Source organism: Lactuca saligna, chromosome 1 (genome assembly GCF_052625555.1).
Source record: "Lactuca saligna cultivar CGN05327 chromosome 1, ASM5262555v1, whole genome shotgun sequence".
In the NCBI taxonomy this organism is placed as follows: domain Eukaryota; kingdom Viridiplantae; phylum Streptophyta; class Magnoliopsida; order Asterales; family Asteraceae; genus Lactuca; species Lactuca saligna.
In genome coordinates, this window is record NC_136417.1 from 144050495 (window position 1) to 144066300 (window position 15806).

Genomic DNA, 15806 nt, shown 5'->3' on the forward strand with positions numbered 1-15806 from the left:
AACATCATTTTTTTAAAGGTAACAATGTAGTCATTTATATAGAGTTATTTTTAATTATTGTTATTGTAAGTTATTTTAAGCTACTTATTTCAAAAATTTTAACAATTATAAAAATATCTTTAGGAAATATTTTAGTGAATTGATATTATAATTTAGTTTTTGCATTTAGCACTACAATTTATCACTTTTCACTATTAACAAAATATTCTTTGGGTTTTTTTAAGTGGAATTGAAATTTGTATTGAAGTTGACATTATAATGTAATATTTAAATTAATAATTTAAGTATTTTGTCCATACAGTTCAAAATTTGTAACTTTAAACTGATAATGGTTTACATACAACAACATATTAAATCTAATAAATTAAGTATAATATGTTAAAAGTTGAAGACATAACTTTATAATTAGAAGTAAAAATATTATTTTAATATTGAAATTTAGTTTATTGTTTATTACACTTTAGGTTTGATACTTATTTAACATTATTAACCAATTTATAATCATTATTAGAAAGACACTACAATTTATCACTTTTAACTATTTATAAAGTAATCTTTGGGTTGTTTAAGTTAAACAAAATTTATATTTAAGTTGAGCCTATAATTTTGTATTTTAATTAATAATTTAAGTATTTTATAAAAATTATTCAAAAATTACACCTTTAAAATGATAATGGTTTACATCCAACAATATATTAAAACTAATAAGTTAAGTATAATATGTTAAAAGTTAAAAAAAATATAGTTTTATAAGTAAAATTAAAGATATTATTTTAATATTGAAATTTAGTTTATATATGAATACACTTTTGATTTGATATTTATTTAACCTAATTACCAAATTATAATTATTATTATAAGGAAATTGAAAAGTCATAGGAGTTTCAAATGAATGTGGTGAAAGAAAAAAAGAATGGGGGTTTCAAATGCATGAGATTCAAGAAAAAAGAAAATATGACTTATCAAGGTAATTAACTTTTCGGTATGTTCACATCTGGGTAACTATTTATTTTTTACACATCTAAGTAACAAACTTTTTGAAAGTGTTCACATATGACCATTATGACCTACTATAGCAGGTTAAATCCTAGATGTGAATGTTTTCGACAAGTTTGTTACCTAGATGTGTACAAAAAAAAAATAGTTACCCAAATATGAACAAAACGAAAATTAAAAATTAAATTACATGAATGGTCCCTGTGGTTTGGGGGAATTTTTGGTTTTGGTCGCTAACTTATTTTTTTTAACTTAAATGATCCCTACTGTTTATATTTGTTGCGCGTTTGGTCCCCGTCTCACCTAAAAATACTATTGTGCCCTTATTAATTTATTTTTTTAATTAATTTTCTTATCTATGTATTTATTTTTTACATATTTAAAAAAATTAATAGAGCACACATATTTGTATCTCCTCGGATGATCCCTATTGTTTATTTTTAATTATTTTTTTTTTAACTCGGATAATCCATACTGTTTATTTTTGTTACGCGTTTTGTGTCTGTCTTATCTAAAAATACTATTTTTCCCTTATTAATTTTTTTAATTAATTTTCTTATTTATGTATTTATGTTTTATAAAAAAATTAATATACCCCATATATATGTATCTCATCACCGTAAACCTGAAACCACATTTGAGAAATTTAATTTGAGTCTTACCATTCACCATCTCATCTCTGATCCTCCCCTTCTTCTATTTCTTTTCCATCTTTAGTAACATCGACGTCTTCACCGTCCTTTTTTTTGGTACTTCAACTCTGGCGAACCAACACCATAACCTACTGTCTCTTCATCTTTATTGGGTTGTGGTGTTGATTCGATGGAGTTGAAGGACCGAAAAAAGAAGTGATGATGAAGGCGTCGATATTACTAAAGATGAAAAATAAATAGAAGTTGAGAATGATGAAAGATGGGATGGTGAGGAGATATAGATATATGGGGTCTACTAATTTTTCTTAAACATATAAAGCATAAGTAGATAAACAAGTCAATTAATTAAAAAAATTAATAAGGGCACAATCGTCTTTTTAGGTAAGACAGAGATCAAGTTCGTAACAAAATTAAATAGTATGGACCATCCGAGTTAAAAAATTAAATTAATTAAAAAATAAATAGTAAGGATCATCCGAGGAGATACAAATATGTGTGGTCTATTAATTTTTTTAAATATGTAAAAAATAAATAAATAGATAAGAAAATTAATTAAATAAAATAAATTAATAAGGGCACAATAGTATTTTTAGGTAAGACGGGGACCAAACGCGCAACAAAAATAAACAGTATGGACCATTTAAGTTAAAAAAATAAGTTAGCGACCAAAACCATAAATTCCCCCAAACCACAGGGACCATTCATGTAATTTAATTTTTACTTCTCATTTTGGGTAACTATTTTTTTTATACACATCTAGGTAACAAACTTGTTGAAAGCGTTCACATCTAGGATTTAACCTACTATAGCAGGTCATAATGGTTATATGTGAACACTTCTAAAAAGTTTGTTACCTATATATGTACAAAAAAAAAGATAATTACCCAGATATGAACATACCGAAAAGTTAATTACCTTGATAAGTCATATTCCCCAAGAAAAAATGCTAGTTTTATAAGTATGTATGATATAAAGATACAGATAAGGATAATGATATATATATATATATATATATATATATATATATATATATATATATATATATATATATATATATATATAAGAAGACTAATGGGCGACCAATTTTAACGTATGTTATGTTCTTCAGTTAATCCTGCACACTAATCTGCCTGCTTGTTTATGGTCAACCTTTTATCTGACGCAAGAAACTTCAAAGGTGGGTTTACTTAATTACTTTTGTGGTGGTGTGTCCCCCAAAGCTTTTTGCCGCCTCAATTAACCTTTGTAAGGTGAGTCACTCTTTCTTTCTCACGTTTTTCTTTTTGCCACCCTTTCTTTTCCTCTTTTTCCTTTCTTCTTGATAATGAACCGCCTTAGATTTCTCCACCTTCTCCTCACATTCCCCCTGGAATAGGTGATCTTGTTGGTGGACATCCTAATTCAGCCACCGACATCTCCTAGTCCAGGTAATCGCTTCTAATTTTTTAGTTCTTATTTGCAACAGAAACGATCAATTGAAATTAACTTAATACACCGCTATAACCATTTGTTTTTTGTTTTTGGTTTCCTTGATTTTAAATTTAGGGTTCGAGCTCTAAATTTTACTCTTTGAAATTGATTTTGGAATTCTTTTTCTTTGTATAGGTTTCAACTTAATGGTGAATGATCAATAAAAGATCTCTCCTAGTTTGTTTTTGCTCCTCTTTTTTGCTCCGTGTCTCAAACAGATAATGTCTTCCCCGTTATTTCTCTCCTACAAATCACATGTATGCTTTTTGTTTCTCTACTGCTACTTCTGGTTTAACTCTCACTCTACTTGATAAAAGTAAACAACAATGATTTAAAGAGGATTTAATCGAAGGGTAATGATGTAAAAAAAAAGAAATAGGACAACAATTTTGTGTTCTTCATTTTTTTGTGGGCTTCGTTGGTTATGAAGGACTTAAAAGTAGTTTTGAATAACATGAGTATTAAACAACAATTATTCATCATGAAAGTATTTGCACTTCTACTATATAAAGTTTTTAATTTATTAGGCTAAAGCATCTACCACAATTATTCATCATGAAAGTAGTTTTGAATAACATGAGTATTAAAAAACAATTATTTATCATGAAAGTATTTGTACTTCTACTATATAAAGTTTTTAATTTATTAGGTTAAAGCATCTACCACATAAACCCAAATCTGTAAGTTATTTATCTCGCTAATTAGTTATGTTGCAGCAAGTTCCATACTTACTCGCTTCTCCAAATTTGATTACTATAATACATACTTACTTAGTAAGCAAAATTAGTTTTTTCCAAACCCTAACAATAATCAGTTTAAACAAACATTCGAAAACCCCTTAGTTGTTGGTTACATTTGAATAAAATGAAACTGGATGTTGTTAATATATATATATATATATATATATATATATATATATATATATATATATATATATATATATAGATCCGGTAAGAAAATTTTTTTTGGTAGGAAGGTAAGAAGTTTTTTTCTACATATTTTTTTGATGAACAAAAAAAATGAATCACTAGATAATTCATTTTTAAGATGATTCACAAGAAAAAATTCTCAGAAAAACATGTTTATGATTCATTTTTAAGTAAATTAAAAAAAAATTCACTTTTTATGATAATTTTAGTGAATAACAACAAAATCATTATATAAATGAATCATTGAGATGTTTTTTTGAGAATTTTTTCTTGTGAATCATCTTACAAATGAATCATCTAATGATTCATTTTGTTTCATTTTGTTTGTTCGTGAAAAAGATATGTAGAAAAAAAACTTCTTACCTTCCTACCAAAAATTTCCTTCTTATTTGATCTTGATTATATATATATATATATATATATATATATATATATATATATATATATATATATATATATATATATATATATCACTACTAGAAAAATGGATAAATAGCTACAACACAATCCGTAGCTATTCCGTAGCTATAAGCGGATAGCTACGGAATTGCTACGGAAAAATGACTGTAGCATAATGGCCCGTGGCTAAATTATAGCTACGGATTATCTACGGAACCGCTACAGAATAGCTACGGAAACGTCCGTAGCTACTATAGCTACGGAATAATATAACTACGGAATTCCTACGGACCTGAATAGCTACGGAATAGCTACGGATCCAAATAGCTACGAAATAGCTACGGACCTTAATAGCTACGGAAATCTGTAGCTATTCCGTAGCTAATTTCGTTTTATTTATAAAAAAAAAATTAATTTAAAAATTTCCAATTTTTTTGTCAAATACAACATTCAATTCACATTTGTTGATGTCATATATACCCAAATCTATATTTTAATTATTTTGTTGATATATAATTGTTTTTCATAATCTTAAATCATTATAATTAAAAAAACATTGTAAAAGGACAATAGTGCCCTTAGTTCTAAATTCCAATACAGCACACTTTCACAGCAAATTACTTTGATCGCTGCTTCCATATTCATGTTTTTTGCAGCCTATTAATACTTCCTTCCGATCATAGCCTCGCCTATGTTGTCGCACATACAAGCATCAGGAACAAATATAATGTCAAGTTCAGAAGACAAGGCAATGCTTGATGATTGATTATATACTACAACACACAAATGTAAGTCAGGAACAAATATAATGTCAATTTTCTATAATCTAAAAAGAAATGCAAAAACTTTCTTTAAAAAATATTACAAAAGAAATGCTACTTGAGTTTGCATATCATCTCCTGTAACAATCTGGGACATACATTTTCTTCAATCACAACTTGAATTTTATCATTTGTGCCATCTGAAAGATATGAAAGAGCCCAACAAGCATATGTAAAAACTTCTTCATTTGAATAAATAAGTTGCTTTAAAGCTGGAAGTGTAGGTTTTATATATGAAAAGTCAAGACAAAATTAGAATCCAAAATTATCAATGTACCACAACAAATGTTGAAAAGATAGAGCCAAAAACTATGTGGGTAGTTTGGTCTTTTCTGAAACGAACCTGACTGAAAGAAGGTTGTGGTTTTCCTCTACAAAAATTTGGAAGCTTCCATGTGGAATTTCTCAAGATAGATAACTTTGCATGCTCATTTAATTGGAATAGTAGAGGAATCAAAGCACCTTGTGCAAGTACAAGGTCACGACATTTAGGGGAATCACCTGCAACATTCCTTAAAGCCCATACAACCTACCATGTACAAGATTCAACCCAACTACTGTGTGAACAAGAATATGTGTGAATCTGTGATGTTAACTATTTCACATATTGGATACATCTAGTTCAATTGTTCAGGTACAAGGATTGTAAATTTAAAGAAATTGTGTGTTAAGAATCATGAAAGAAAATGAAGAATATTTGCTTGATCTCAACTACTGTTATGAGCAAACAGGGACATGTTACTTTCGTATGTATTATGTAAGCGCTGTAAGAAAATAAACAAAACATACCAAATTAGAGAGAAATCAGAGCTGTAAGCGACAAACCGGAGCGATCAGAAGACAGGAAACAAAACTCGAAATTTAGGAGAAAGAGAAATTAGGAATCAAATTACCCTTGAAGCCTTGAATGATCTCGTCTGACTTCTGTCATGTGGAATGATCGATTAGAAGATAAAGAAGAGAGGATCGAAGGAGAGGGAATGCCGACCTTGTCTATCCTCATCACTGACACTGTCCAAGCTTCATCTTGTTGGCTGAGGAAGCCTCATCGGCTGGCGGAGTAAGCTTCATCGGAGCTTCATCGGCTAGAAGATAAAGAAGAGAGGATCGAAGGAGAGGGTATGACGAGTGGGAGGTGCGACTGAGAAGCTGGAAAGCGAATGAAGGAAAGGAGAAAAGAGGGGCTGATAAGTGGAGGCGGAAAAAAAAACGCGCAACCATAAAGAAGAGTCGGCCAAAAAACAGAAAAAAAAAAAAGATGGTAGGAGTCGAACTCGGGACAACTTCAGCGGGACCCCAGCCAGGGGCTCTGCCCCTTGGACCCCGCTAGGGGCGCTGCCCCTATACCCCGCCAAAGGGGCAACGCCCCTTTGGAAACCCGAGACCCCCAACTAGTCGTCTAACCAGCTTCTAATTAGATCTTATACATGTGTGCACTCCGCGCAACCCCTTACATATAATAGAGTGCAAATTATGAAGCCCCTTAGCTCACATGTTAGTTTCTGTTACTTAGTGACACTAATATCACCAACAATCAGCGTGTTCTAAGATGATGATGATGGTGGTAGTGGTGGTGGCGGTGTTGATGATGATGATGATGATGATAATGATGAAGATGGTGATGATAGTGATGATGGTGATGATGATGGTGATGGTGACGATGATGATGATGATGGTGGTGGTGGTGGTGATGATGATGATGATGATGGTGATGATGATAATAATGATGGTGATGATGATGATGGTGAGGATGATGATGATGATGATGATGGTGATGTTGATGTTGATGATGGTGATGGTGATGGTGATGGTGATGGTGATGATGATGTATTTATACGTGTTTGTGAGTTGTATGCAAACGTATTCATAAGCATTATAGTGTTAAATCATTAAACGAGTAATGGATCTCGTATGTGCACACGGCTTTATGAATGATATTTCTAGCTATATGATGGTGGTGGTGGTGGTGGTGATGGTGAGGGTGACGGTGACAGTGACGGTGACGGTGATGGTGGTGGTGGTGGTGGTGGTGGTGGTGATGGTGAGGATGATGATGATGATGATGATGGTGATGTTGATGTTGATGATGGTGATGGTGATGGTGATGGTGATGGTGATGGTGATGGTGATGGTGACGGTAGTGGTAGTGGTGGTGATGGTGATGGTGATGGTGATAGTGATAGTGATAGTGATGGTGATGGTGTGATGATGATGATGGTGGTGGTGATGGTGGTGGTGGGGGTGGTGATGGTGATGGTGATGGTGTGATGATGATGATGATGATGATGGTGGTGGTGATGGTGGTGGTGGTGGTGGTGATGATGATGGTGATGGTGATGACGATGGTGGTGGTGGTGGTGGTGGTGGTGATGGTGATGGTGATGGTGATGGTGATGGTAGTGGTGGTGGTGGTGATGGTGATGGTGATGGTGATAGTGATAGTGATAGTGATAGTGATAGTGATGTTGTGATGATGATGGTGGTGGTGGTGGGGGTGGTGATGGTGATGGTGATGGTGATGGTATGATGATGATGATGATAATGGTGGTGGTGGTGGTGGTTGTGGTGATGATGATGATCATCATGATGATGATCATGATGGTGATGATGATGATGATGATGATGTTGTTGATGATGATGATGTATATGAGTTTGTGAGATGTATGTGAACGTATTCATAAGCATTATAGTGTTAAACCACTAAACGAACAATGGATCTCATATGTATACACGGTTTTATAAATGATATTAATAGCTATAAATTGGTGAAAATATAGATAATCATGTATAATAGAGGTGTGAAAAAAACGGAGCGAAAAAAAACGACGTCTGGTGCTCGAAATATGCTTTCCGGTACCTACGGATTAGCTACGGAATATGCTTTCCGTTAGAATTCCGTAGCTATTCCGTAGCTAATTAGCTACGGATTTGCTACGGATTTTTCTTATTTTTGACTTTTCGAGCACCAGACGTCCTTTTTTTTCGCTCCGTTTTTTTCACACCTCTATTAAACATGATTATCTATATTTTCACCAATTTATAGCTATTAATATCATTTATAAAGTCGTGTACACATACGGGATCCATTGCTCGTTTAGTGGTTTAACACTATAATGTTTATGAATACGTTCACATACATCTCACAAACACGTATACATACACATATACACATACACATATACCACAACTCATTAATGTATATAAATATATATATACAAACATAATCCATCAGAAGTTGGTGAAAACGATAAACATTACAATGTTAAACTGTGAAACGAGTATTTGATCCCGAACGGGCACACGACTTTATAAACGATATTAATAGCTATAGGTTGGTGAGAATATAGATAATCATGTATAGCAAAGGTGTGAAAAAAATGAAGGGGAAAAAACGACGTTTGGTGCTCGAAAAATCAAAAATAAGAAAAATCCGTAGCTAATCTGTAGCTACTTAGCTACGGATTAGCTACGGAAGTCTAACGGAAAGCATACTTCGTAGCTAATCCGTAGGTAAATAGTATCTGTAGGTATCTCGGAGCCATTCCGTAGCTAATTAGCTACGGAATAGCTACGGATTAGCATCTGTAGCTATTCGGTAGCTATTCCGTAGCTAATTAGCTACAGAATAGCTACGGACTGACGTTCGTAGCTATTCCGTAGTTATTCCGTAGCTATTCCGTTACTAAATTAGGGCATCCCATTTCGTAGCTATTTCGTAGCAATTCCGTAGCTAATTAGCTACAGAAATTTTCCGTAGCTATTTTCCGTAGTAAAACCCCATGTTTTCTAGTAGTGTATATATATATATATTGGGTGCCATTATATTAACATCCTAAGATAGAAGATAAACCTATTTAGGTTGTTATACCTGATATTTAATTGAATGATAATAACTTGGCTTAATCTATACACATTTGATTTGATCACCAATTAGATTTGAGTGATTTCACAACAGTCATACTACAAATTTTGACATCCAGGGGCATAATTTGTTCTTTTGGATACAGGGGGCTCTTGGGGGTAAGATAGTTTTCTGATGTTGTTGAAAAAGACATGAATGCTTGAGTTTTTGGTGACTATAGCATCACCTGACGAGTTCAAGATGCAGGGTGATCCCTCATAGTCTCATATACGACAAAACTTGTTTGGCAGGCCTGCATACGTTATGTTCTTGATGAAATGAGGCTCTGTTAACAAGTTGGGACTAGCCCACTTGGCTAACAAGGTGTCTAACAAGGAGTTACTAACAAGGAGGTCATTAGTTCTATCCCAGGCATATACTAAACTGTTGTTCTAAAAAAAATTGTGGCTTTGTTACCTTACTATTCCACAAGCATACTCTTTTTTTTTTTTTTTTTTTTTGTTATTTTTACTATGTGATATTAATTACACTTAAAAGAAATTGAATTATAGATCGATGCTTGTTTTAATCATTTTACCCTTTTTTCAGAATGCAAATACGGTATTGGCTCATTATACATAGTATTTCCTTGCATATATGTCTACAATTAAAACTTCTATAAGGTAAATTATATTTCTTCTAGGGTTCTGAAACCAACAGAGGCAAAAAATTGGGATACTATTACTAGGTCCATTCACAATTTTTAAAGGTTTTGTTGTTATCTGCAACATGAGATTTTTGGGTTTGGTATTGGTCCGATAGTAATGAATGGTTACTAAATGTTTTGTACACCAAATTCTTTTATGCATCTTGTCATATAATTGTTTACATATGTAAATTAAAATATGAGAATTAACCTATAGCAAGAACTCAATTTGCAGATTATTTTTTCCCTGGTTTTGCTCAGGCATGTATCTCTACTATGCTACTTTATCACATCCAAATATGTCCAAGTTTAACTCATTAATTTTCTTTTTCACTGATTATTAACAAAAAAAAAAGTAAATTTTAAATGTTTTGAAAATTTAGTGCTTATATAGCTTAGCTATGAATGAGCTTCCAAAGTAGGATCATATGTTAGCTCTCTCTAAGGCAAATGTAATTATGATTATTTTATATTATCCTTTTAAAAAAATTCTAACGGTTTAAAGTTTTAAAAATATTTCCTTTACTTGTATTCTTGAACAATAGAATCGATGGTCTGTGGTTGTGTTCTCGAATAATCATGTGTAATAATTTATGTATTGTTTTTTGGTTCATATTTTAGTTATTCAGATCTTGTTACTTGTATTTTGTGGTGAAGGAATATTTTTTCCCTTATCTTTTTATTTCCTTTTATATCTTTTAAGACAAACCAAATTTATGAAATCACGTATTTCCTTTTAACTGCAAGAAGAAAGGATGCATATCCCATGAAAATCAAAAGAAGCAAGGATGTGGTTACGTTTAAAGTCTGTTAGTCGAAGTATCTTTAAACTTTATGTATCTCAACTCTCTTGGGTATTCAATTATTTATTATTTATATTAATATAATTTAAAAAATATTTTATACAGGTGACATCAACGCATGGTCAACCTAAAGGACTACTTGTCGATGAGATCCAAGCATGAGTAACTGAAACCGTAATTAAAATTATAGAATATGAGATCAACAAAAAGGATGAAAACTTATCCCATGACATTAAAGAGATTCCAAATGACAAAACAACTAAGGATTAAGGAAAAGTGTTTTTAAGATGCAAGAACAAGAGAGAATGAATATGTTTAGGAACATAATGATGGTCTACTGTCAAGATGCAAGAACAAAGGAGTTACGTTTTCAATCTATAATTTTCTTTCTAATGCATCACAACCAAGTTTGGGGGGCAAAACATGATATTGTTTACATCTGTACATCAAGCTTCGTTTCTCATTCACTTTATTATGGATATCATGAAAGAAACTCATTTATATAACGAAAGTAAATAGTCCATGATAAACATATCTATAAAATACAAACTTTTATTGCGTTTAACACTTCATTTTTTGTCAATATTTTAATAAAAACATCTCTACCTGTATAATTCTATGTCATATGTTTACCATGATTCTTGTTTTTAATGCATGAATGAGATCATTTCAGACTGTATTAAGAGCTCAATTGCAGTGGTTCTATATACATACAGTATATACATACGGAAGACTATTATTCAATAAAAATGAAATTGGTTAATGAAACCTTCAGAAAACAAAAATAAAACTGTTAGGACGGTATTATTACAAACATATGTATAAATATTCACAAATAACATTATGTGATGAAGATTGTTTTGAATATTTAATTTGTATTTTCCCATATCATATAGTGGAAAATAATATCAACTTTTTAACATCAAAAGATCTTTAAGTAATTATCATGGCTTTTGGTTGCAATAATAAGTTTAAATGTAGAAAAGATAGCAAACATTTGGTCCATATACCCCTTCCTCATAGGTGATAGTTGTCTTGCCTTCGTGTCGACGTTGGAGACAACAAATTCCAAAAGTATAAAGAATTAGCTATCAAATGGAGGACCGAGAATAAATAAAAGCATCTACGTATACAAAAAGGCCTTCATGTGAATCCCATTACTCAAAAAAACGACCACAAGCTTTTATCTCAAGTTCTATAGTCTTGAATATTACATGTATTGCTGAATAGCCATAGGAAGACCTTCACCTGAATTGCCACATAACATATAAAGTCAAGAAATTAAAAATTGTTGAATGTAGCCACCTCAGACAACAACAATGCAAGAGCCCCTTAAACTAATTACAAGTCTTAGATCTTATATGATAAAGGGATATTATCATTTCTCATTAACAATTTAAAAGAGCATCAACAAAAGAAACTATAATAACCACAAAGAATTTACCATGGGTAAGAAAAGCTAATTGTTGAAAGATATTTTAAAACTAATGACATTTGTTTACCTTCTATACTATTTTTTCTATGAGGACATAGTGCATATATAGATTTTTCGTGGATCCGGGATAAAATTGGATGGGACTAACTTTATCCTTCATATATATATATATATATATATATATATATATATATATATATATATATATATATATATATATATATATATATATATATATAGAGAGAGAGAGAGAGAGAGAGAGAGAGAAAGAGAGAGAGAGAGAAAAGTATGTACAAATGAGAATAATTTTTAATTTGAGAATAATTGAGAACAATTTTCAACCACAAATTTCAATTTATTACAAAAGTTATTATTTCTATTTATTACAAAAGTTATTATTTATTATTTTTATTAAATTATTTTTACTAAAGAGATAAAAAAATATCCTATACGACCTACCGCCACCCCACCCACTCCACTAATATACAAACTAGTTACATTCTTCACCACCATCAAAACCAACAGAATGTCACTGGAACCGCAAAACGCCGCCTAAAATCTGGAAATGTGGGAACCATCGAACAACCTCCTTTTCACTCCAAATTTGCTACCCCCGTATCTATTCCTTGGACTGTCGGAATAATCCTTCAACTCTCTTTCCAAACGAAAAGCTTTCCCGATGTCATTCCATTGATCACAAGAGCAGTTTTCCTTCGGATTTGAAGAAAGAGCCGCCAAATATACAATGGATGTTGATCTAAAGTAGAAGACCGCCGTTTATCGATCTCAACCGTCCTTCCGATCTAAATTGTCCTTCCGGTCTAGACCATCCTTTCGAAAATGTTGCTCTCCTTCGTCCAAGGTATTTCCGATCAAACTTGACGTTCTCGTCGTTCACTAGATCAAACCCTCACTCGCGAGCAGAGATGTGATCAGAAAGTGACTGAAGGTACAATTCCATTGTTATGGATCGAAGACTTGTGATGAGCTTCCGAGTTGTGGAGGTGTCGAACGACGTCCTCCTCTCAATGTGAATCATATCGATAATGGTGTTAAGGTTATCAATGGGGAAAGTAGGGTTTAGAAGCACAAAAGATTTTGGAAATGGAGGAAAACAGTGGATGATTTAGATAACTAGTAATCGATGATGTTAAGTTTGTTGAATCGAGTCATGGTTGGAATTCAACGGATGGTCTGAAACTGATTGAGAGAGACTCGAAGATTGAAGATAAAGGAAAACTGGAGGTTCTGATGGTGTGAGGTAGAAAGCTGGTACGTGATTTTCGTTTTTATGTTTACAAATTTTTAATACATTTCATGTTCATAAATAAAGGAATTTTGGGTTTTGGGTTCTTGGAAAGATAATATTTCTAACATGTGATGGGGGTGTTTGGTGATATCACCAAGAGAGTCAAAACAATACTTGTAAAGATATATATTTTTTAAAAATCTTTAAAAACTTAATTTTTTCAAAATAACTAATTAACTTAATCTAATAAATCATCTTTTTAAGAGTTCAAGATTTCAAATATATCACAATTAACCATAATTTTTGCAACTCCAAAAATCTCGTTATTATGTGATTTTTTTATACATGTAAAATAATGTGGCATAAAAATATAGTTTTTTAAATAATTTTTAAAAACTTAATTTTGACAAATTAACTAGTTAAGTTAATCTTACAAATCGTTTGTTTAAAGAGTTGAAGATTTCAAATATAGCACAATTAACCACAACTTTTGCAATCTAAAAATCTCATTAGCATGCGATTTTTTTAACATGTAAAATAATGTAGCTTTGGCGTAGGCTAACTGCGATATCTGAAGTTAGATGCAAAAATCTTGACTGCGCTGGAAAAAATCTTATTGGTTAATGGCTCAGTTTGACTTCAACCATATATAAACTTACATTTTTTTTTTTCGTTCTTCATTTGTACATAACATTTTCGCAAACACTTTACTAATTCAAATTTTGTCCATATAAGTCGTATGTGATTAAATGCATATAATCACACATGATTACATAAATGAGAACATATATTGAATCTATAATGCAAAAACTATATATATATATATATATATATATATATATATATATATATATATATATATATATATATATATATAATCACATGAGATTAAATACACGTGAACAACTATATAATCGAAAACTCAAAAAAAATATGTTCCACATAAATTGTATGTGATTAAATATATATAATCACATATCATTATATGTATCTAACCACATATGATTTATATTGGCAATATTCGTTTTCATGCTCTTGATTAAATAGTTGTTCTCACATATACATCACACGAGATTATAATCACATTTGATTTATATAGAAAATATTCGTTTTTGCGTTCTCGTTTCAATAGTTGTTTCGTGTATGTAATCACATATGATTAATATACATAATATATGTTTTCACATTTTCGCTTCAATAGTTGTTCTTTGTCCCCATTAAGCATATGTGAATAAATACATATCATCACATGCTATTTTATACATGAGAATAACTATTGAATCAAAAACGAAAAAATAAATATTATACACACAAATCATATTTGATTAAATACATATAATCACATGTGACTTTATACACGAGAACAACTATTGAATGAAGAACGTGAAAACAAATCTTTTCTATATAAATCATATTTTATTACATACATATAATGACATGTGATTAAATATACAAAAAAATAATTGAATCGAAATGCAAAAAAGAATCTTGTCCACATATATATTATGTGATTAAATATATATATAATCACATGTGATTTTATACACGAGAACAATTCTTGAATCAAGAATGTGAAAACAAATCTTTTCTATATAAATCATATGCGATTATATACATATGATCACATCTGATTAAATACACGAGAGCAACTATAGAATCCAAAACACGAAAATGAATATTTTCCACATAAATCATATGTGATTAAATACATATAATCGCATGCAATTATATGTATCCAATAACATATGGTTTATGTAGACAAGATTAGATACACAAGACCAACTACTGAAATTAAAATGTGAAAATGGATATTATCCACATAAATCATATTTCATTAAGTAAATATAATCACATATAATTAGATATAATTGATCAAATATGTAGACACAATTCATTTCTGTGTTCTCGATTCAACAGTTGTTCTTTGTCCATATTAATCATATGTGATTATATACATTTAATCACATGTGATTATATGTATCTAATAATATATGATTTATATGGACACAAATGAATATTCTCTGTAGAAACCATATGTGAATAGATACATATAATCATATATGATTAGATACACAAGAACAACTATTGAATAGAGAAATCAAAAATTGAATACAGGAGACCAACTCTTAAATTGAAAACAAAAATAAATAAATACATATAGTCACATGTAATTAAATACATGTAATCACATGTGATTAAATACACGAGACCAACTATTAAAATGAAAAGAAGAAAATAAATATTGTACACACAAATCATATGTGATTAAATACATATAATCACATGTGATTAAATGTTTCCAATCGCATATGATTTATGTGGACAATATTCATTTCCGAGTTCTCTGCTCAATAATTTTTCTTCGACCATTTTAATCACATGTGATTAAATACATTTAATCACATGTAATTATATGTATCTAATCAAATATGATTTTATTTGGAAAAATGAATATTGTCTATAAAAATCATATGTGATGAGATGTATATAATCACATACGTTTA

The 15806-nt window shown here is 30.8% G+C and overlaps 1 long non-coding RNA gene across 2 annotated transcripts; it reads left to right on the forward strand.

Annotated features, from left to right (window-relative positions):
• The first annotated feature begins 2885 nt into the window (after positions 1-2885).
• LOC145000960 (uncharacterized) lies at positions 2886-11133 on the forward strand. 2 transcript variants are annotated; one of them, XR_013661433.1, is made up of 4 exons: positions 2886-3076; positions 3255-3376; positions 5104-5235; positions 10724-11133. It is a non-coding gene; the product is annotated as an uncharacterized LOC145000960 (long non-coding RNA). The 2 variants fall into 2 exon arrangements; XR_013661434.1 differs by lacking the exon at positions 10724-11133 and adding an exon at positions 9276-9593.
• Positions 11134-15806: the final 4673 nt, after the last annotated feature.